Here is a 7,403-nt window from a genome sequence, read left to right as displayed (position 1 = left end):
TAAATTTGAAGTAAACCACCTAGTATGAGAATCATTGTTTGACACTAACCATTTTTTTCAAGTCCTCCTAGAAGCAGTGTCCAGAGGCACCTGGAAATCGGCTTATACAGGAGCGTGTAATTGCAGTTGGTAGTTTATACTGCTTGATTTGTCATTTGAGAGTCTTTAGCAGAATACTTTTTGGCTGATGGCACTGTAATCACCATATATGTACTTGGCATGTGCAGAGTAAAAAAAAAAAAAAAAAAAAAACCCAAAGCTAGCCCAGAAAGAACAATTTATGCCATTCTTTAAAAACAAATCCAACTTTTATAAACATAAATTATATGCTAGGTTTCAACTCAATAAAAATTAGCTAGCCATCCCTGCTGACTACCCGTGCTGAGGTAACCACAGAATGGCAAAGGCTTTCCATAGTAGAGAGCTCCATGAAGTGCCAAGGGACAGTGCTGCGTGAAGATACTGTGTTGGAGGGAGGACAGGAAGTACCCCTTTCCTTGCTTTCTGGTGTGGCAAGGCACCTCCTTCGTCTCACCAGACCTAGCTTTTCCCCTCTGGTGATGGCGGGCCCGGGGTAAATCAGCCCCACTCTGGGCAGTGTGCCTTCCCCCTTCGGTGCTCCTTTGACTGTGTTTTCAGGTAGGCCCCAGGGTCAGCCTAAGGGGTGATCCTTACTCAAAGAAAAAAAGAAACAGTCTCGTAAACCCCAAAAGAAAAAGGGGATACAGGGTGTCATCCTGTTGCTTGCCTTGAGGTGTCAGTGCTTCCCCTAGCAGGCACTTGGGTTTGGCCATTCCCCTATGGCAGTGTTTCCCAAATGTGGGTCGCCACTTGTGTAGGGAAAGCCCCCGGCGGGCCAGGCCGGTTTGTTTACCTGCCGCATCCGCAGGTCCGGCCGATCACAGCTCCCACTGGCTGCGGTTCACCGCTTCAGGCCAATGGGTGCTGCTGGAAGCGGTGGCCAATACGTTCCTCGTCCCGTGCCGCTTCCAGCAGCTCCCATTGGCCTGGAGCAGCGAACCGCGGTCAGTGGGAACCGCGATCGGCCAGACCTGCGGACGCAGCAGGTAAACAAACCAGCCCGACCCGTCAGGGGGCTTTCCCTAAACAAGGGGCATCCCAAGTTTGGGAAACACTGCACTATGGGAAGGAGCACAGCCTCTCAGCCTGGAAGAGCTTGTTTCCCTGCTGCCACTAGCCTGGCAGTAGCTTCTCTCTCTCTCTTCCCCCTTTTCTCTCAACAGAGGAGGGGTTTTAAAGGCCTCATGGACCTTAATTGGATTCAGGTGTCCCTAATGGACCTGAGGTAACCTCTTCTCAGCTTGTCCAAAACAGGGCCCTTAACATTCTGGAGCTAAGATATTGGCCTTCCAAGACCCTCTTGCAGCCGTCCAGCCTGACTTTGTCACACTGGCAACTGTAGTTTAGGCATTGTCAAGGCTGATTCCCCACTCTGGCACTTTGAGTGCTGAAGGTGGGGCCCTCCAAGGATTCTACAAATTAATTCTGGCCACTCCAGGCTTGTATTAAACTCCCAAGGTTACAGCTTCTCTCTGACCTTGGATGGGTAGATGCTGCCACCACTCAAGTGCAAAAACCCCTTTGAGAACCCAGGAAGATGCACTTGGGAATTCCTTCCTGTGGGGTACCCTCAAGTCCTTTCACCCCCCCTCCGGGGAAAGGCTGAGAAAAAAAAACAAAGGAAATCAGCTGTTGCCACGAGCTAATTAAACAACATGTGCACAAACCTCTTAGGACACAAAATCCAATCCTGTTCTTAAAAAAGGTAAATTTTATTAAAAACAAAAAGAAAGAAAATATATTTGAAAACTCAGGCTATTGCTAGATTTAAAAAACCCACTTATAAGAATTAAGCATCAAGAATAACCTTCTTGAGGTCCAGCTTAAAGGTTACAAGCAAAACAAAAGCATTTGGGGTTACACAGAGGAGTCCACAAGCCATAAAGAAATAAATAGAGATAAACCTAATCGCGTTTTCCTAGACACTTCCAGATCTACTTACATATCTGGGGGTTTCAAGTGAGTAGTTTCTAGGTATGATTCAGATGATTTTTCATACCTGGCCCCAAGCTTCTTACAGCATAGTTCCAGCGCTGTCTCTGCTTCTCCCCGAGAACAATAACAGACAGACAAAGGGGAAGTTTTTTTTTTTAAAGTTCTAGCCTTCCCATTAGCTCTTTCGGTTAGGTGTCCACTCCCTCCTTTTACCTATTCAGGGAGACTTAACCCTTTACAGGTAAAGCAAGTAGAAAACAACTACTAAGAGGGATTTTATACCTGGCTGGCTGAGTATCCATAAAAGGGAGCTAACCACATACACACACCTTTCCATTTATCACAGGCATACACTCTGATGATGAGAAAGGGGCTAGAGGAAGACACTGATTATAAACACTATGATAGGTGAGAACAGGTGAGTTTACACTGTAAAGCATTAATTTAAACAGATGTGTATGGGTCTAGAATGGGGTCAAGATAACATCTGAGTCAAAGACAGAGAAACAATCTGCCGGTTTGAGTGATTGCTACCCTCATGTAAGGTTCTGTCCTATAAAAATACAATCCGATCAACCTCCAACCTAGAGCAACAGACACCTTCCACCAGGAGCTCCTTGGGTACATCGCCCTCAACTAAAGGCAAAGCTCATTCCTCTAAAAGATTGAGGATAAGAGCTACAATCCCACCGCAGAGAAAGGCGATTAAAAAGAAACAGTCTTCTGCCAGGTAGCTGTCCTCGGTGCCAACCATCCTGTGGGTCAGCACCTTTGCGGCACTGGGCTCTTCTGGTACCATGACCTTTGCCGAGTCATCGGAAAGACAAGGAGTCAAGACACATAACCTCCCTCACCTGACAGTGCAAATACGAATACCAACCAGGTCTTTGGCCACCGATTACACCCTTTTTACTATGTCTGGGAATCAATCACTACAGACTAGGGCTGTCAAGCGATTAAAAAAATCAATCGCGATTAATTGCACTGTTAAACAATAATAGAATACCATTTATTTAAATATTTTTGGATGTTTTCTACATTTTCAAATATATTCATTTCAGTTACAACATAGAATATACAAAGTGTACAGTGCTCACTTCACATTTATTTTTTATTACAAATATTTGCACTGTAAAAAACAAAAGAAATAGTATATTTCAATTCACCTAATAACAAATACTGTAGTGCAATCTCTTTATAATGAAAGTTGAACTTACAAATGTAGAATGATGTACAAAAAAAATAACTGCATTCAAAAATAAAACAATGTAAAACTTTAGAACCTACAATTCCACTCAGTCCTACATCAGTCAATCGTTCAAACAAGTTTACAGGAGATAATGCTGCCCACATCTTGTTTACAATGTCACCTGAAAGTGAAAATAGGCATTCTCATGGCACTGTTGTAGCCAGCATCGCAAGATATTTACGTGCCAGATGCGCTAAAGATTCATATGTCCCTTCATGCTTCAACCACCATTCCAGAATACATGCGTCCACGCTGATGACGGGTTCTGCTCGATAACGATCCAAAGCAGAGTGGACATATTAGTCAGATGCCACCAGCAGAAGGTTGATTTTCTTTTTTGGTGGTTTGGGTTTTCAGTATTGCGTGTTCCCCTTCAGCCTCTCCTCGGCTCCGAGAATGTTCTCAAAGGTTTTGTCAGTAGTGGCTGCTTATCTACGTCATCAGGCTATCATGGTATTCCCATACTTCAACTATTGGCTACTCGGGGTTGATCCTACCAAGAAGTGTTTTCTGCCCCAAGGACAGTGTTCACTCTCTTTTTGGACCTGCGCCTTCAGCTGAACATGGAAAAATTAACACTAAATCCCGTTCAGGACATACAATTCATAGGGGTGCCCTTGGATTCCCTAACATCCATGGCATCTCTTCCCTTGGAGAGATTCCGGACTTTATCAAGCCTTGTCAAAATGACTCAGGATAGCCCCCAGACCTTCAACTTCTGGGTCACATGGCGGTTTGCACCTTCATGACACAGCATGTGAGGTTATGCCTCTGCTTTTTCCAGGAGTGTCTCAGAACAGTTTATTCACCAAACAGACAGAGTCTAGGCAAGCAGGTGTTGGTCCCCCAGCATGTAAAATATTCCCTAGATTGGTGGAAGATTCATCACAGTGTAGGGACAGGGGTCCCCTTCCTCTAACGGGTGTCGACAGTAACCATAACCACGGATACATTTCTGTTTGGATCAGAGGGAAGAGAGGGGTGCATCTTGGCTCTCTAACAATCCAGGGCAGATGGTCATCCTGAGACCACCCTCTATATCAACCGTCTGGAGATCAGAGCTGTCGGAAATTCCTGTCTTCATTTCCTTCCTCTCATCAGACACAGATCCATCAAAGTCATGACAGACAACATGGCTTGCATGTTTTATATCAAGAGACAAGATCACCTTCCCTCTGTGCAAAGGCAATAAAATGAGTGGAGTTGGTTCATAAAGTATCACATAAGAATCTTAGCAACAAGGCTGCCCAGCATACAGAATGTCACAGCTGACATGCTCAGCAAGTACTTCTTCCAAGACTACAAATGGGAGTTGGACCCAGGTTCTGGCTGGAATCTTTTGGGCTTAGGAGTTTCCACAAGTATACCTTTTTGCCACAACTACAAACAAAAAATGCCACCTATTTTGTCCAGGGGGGCGGGTTGGATCACAATTCTCTGGGGGAGGCCTTCCTCCTGCCATGGACGAAGAGGCTGTTTATACCTTCTCTCCAATGCTTCTCATCCTCAAGACAATAAGATCAAACAGGACAAGGCCAGAGTCATTCTGATAGCCCTGACATGGTCAAAGCAAGCATGGTTCCCTTACCTGTTTCCTCTTGCTCTCTAGCTGATAAATCTCCCAACTGCTAATTTCCTCTCCCAGCACTCTGGTCCTCTGATGCATCCCGACTTGGGAATTCTTTGCCTGAAGGGTCGTTCCTTGATGGTTCATGGGGCTAGAGTCATCCTGCTCTGTGAGATATAACACATACTATTAAATAGTAGAAAAGTTTCCACCAGAACTACTTACCTTCAAAAGTAGACAAAAATTTGGCCACTGATGTGAACTCCACAATGCTGCTCCCGAATCTGCCCCGCTTCCGCTCATCCTCAAGCACCTGCTATATCTTAAGAAATCAGGATGTCCCATAATTCCCTCAAGGTTCGTCTGGTGGCCCTAACATCCTTTCAGACTACTATTGAGGGTTTTTCTCTGTTTGCTCACCTCCCAACCGCAAGATTTATAAAAGGTCTGGGGAATGTCTTCCCATAGATAAAGGTTCCTACCCCTGCCTGGGACCTGAACTTGTTTCTCAAAAGCCTCAGAAAATCTTGTTGAACTGACGTTCATCTGCTCCTTATTGGATTTATCTAGTAAAACAGCCTTCCTAGTGACTATTACCTCACACTGCAGAGTCAGAGAGATTGGGGCCTTAATGGCAGACCTCCTCCCCCGCTTCACAATATTCTACAAGGATCAGGTTTCTACCTAAAGTAACTTCCGAATTTCATCTGAATCAGATCATATACCTACCAGTTTTCTTTCCCAAACCACATACTTCCAACTCTAGATGTCAGGAGGGCGTTATCCTTCTGTCTGGATAGAACTAAACCATTTCGTAAATCCACTGGACTCTTTGTTTTGATTGCAGACAGGTCTGCCATTTCTACCCAGAGACTTTCTAAATGGATTTCCAAGTGTATTGTAGTATGCTACTATAGTATCGACAGTCCATCTCTACCGGTGCACTTGACTAGATCACAACCTACCTCTATGGCTCTCCTTAAAAATGTTCCTATTTCAGAGATCTGCAGAGCCACTACATGGTCTCTGGTGCATGTCTTCTCTCTAGACACAATGTCCTGGTTGATGCCTCCAGATCTGACACTACATTTGGCAAGAAGAACAGGAGTACTTGTGGCACCTTAGAGACTAACACATTTATTAGAGCATAAGCTTTCGTGGACTACAGCCCACTTCTTCGGATGCATACAGAGTGGAATAAATATTGAGGAGATATATATACACATATACAGAGAGCATAAACAGGTGGGAGTTGTCTTACCAACTCTGAGAGGCCAATTAAGTAAGAGAAAAAAAACTTTTGAAGTGATAATCAAGATAGCCCAGTACAGACAGTTTGATAAGAAGTGTGAGAATACTTACAAGGGGAGATAGATTCAATGTTTGTAATGGCTCAGCCATTCCCAGTCCTTATTCAATCCTGAGCTGATTGTGTCTAGTTTGGCAAGGCAGTTCTCGCCTCTGCGATGGACTCCATTCCGAATGCCCCCACTCCTCCTTCTGGGAATACTCCTTGGGAGTCACCAAGGATGGATCACCCATAGGGACCCTACTCAAAGATGAAAGAGAGGGTTACTCAACCTGTGCAGTAACTGTAGTTCTTCAAGATGTATCCCCCATGGGTGCTCAACTACTCACCCTCCTTCCCCTCTGCTTTGGAGTTTCTTCTGAGACTCAGTCGTGCAGAAGGAACTGAGGGAGTGGTTTGCCTGTGCAATCTGACATAGCCTCGGTGCAGGGCATGAGGATACCAACGGCATGTGCGTGGGCCGAACAGACACTGCTAATGAAAATCTCCAATCAAGAGTGGAGCACCTATAGAGGAACACATCTCACAGAACTTCAGTTACTGCATGGGGTAAGAAACCTCTATTTATTCACTGTGACCGCACATCCTTTTCAGAATCACAAGTTATACATCTAAGAACAAAGAATGTAAGTCACATTTACAGAACACAATCCTACAACCTATGAGTGTGGCCAACATTGTTTGTTCCTAGTTGTATAACCTTTCATTCTCCTACATGAATGTATCTTTTTACCTGTATCTGTCTTGTCAAGTGTACGCTCCTCAGAGCGAGGACTGTGAAACTACATCTTGTACAGCACTGAATACATTATTATCATTTAAATATTTTCTGTGGTTGAATCTATTTAAATATAGATGTGTGAGCTTTTGGAAAACATCATGTTTGAATTGATTTTCCCTGCTATGATTTTTAAAAGCATACTGTCTTTTTGACTACCTGTAAAGATGATGGATGTGCTCTTTCACTACCTCTTTCTCTGTGGCGTCACTTGAAGTGAGAGATTAAAAATAGTCTTGGAAAATTAAAATAATGTGAAATTTCTTCTTCCTCCAAAGACAAATTTGAAGATGAATTATCAGTCTGGCTTTTAACAACTGGAAGATGCTCTGAAGATCTATTTGAATCAGTTGGAGAAAAAAAGACCTCAAAATACATGGTTTCCTCTTTGTTGTCCATTTACCTGGCATAGGAGCAGAAGTAATAGAAGCAAAGACATAACTAAATGTTAACACCATCAAGTTCAAACACATTTTCATAAGCT

General features: G+C 43.9%; 1 long non-coding RNA gene across 1 annotated transcript; it reads right to left on the bottom strand.

Annotated features, from left to right (window-relative positions):
* Nucleotides 1–3,006: 3,006 nt before the first annotated feature.
* Nucleotides 3,007–7,089, bottom strand: LOC135973883 (uncharacterized). Its single transcript, XR_010590911.1, has 2 exons — nucleotides 4,854–7,089; nucleotides 3,007–4,440 (listed from the first exon to the last, which is right to left on the bottom strand). It is a non-coding gene; the product is annotated as an uncharacterized LOC135973883 (long non-coding RNA).
* Nucleotides 7,090–7,403: the final 314 nt, after the last annotated feature.

This window comes from Chrysemys picta, chromosome 10, assembly GCF_011386835.1.
Source record: "Chrysemys picta bellii isolate R12L10 chromosome 10, ASM1138683v2, whole genome shotgun sequence".
Taxonomy (NCBI): Eukaryota; Metazoa; Chordata; order Testudines; family Emydidae; genus Chrysemys; species Chrysemys picta.
This window is presented reverse-complemented; position numbering and strand designations above follow the sequence as displayed.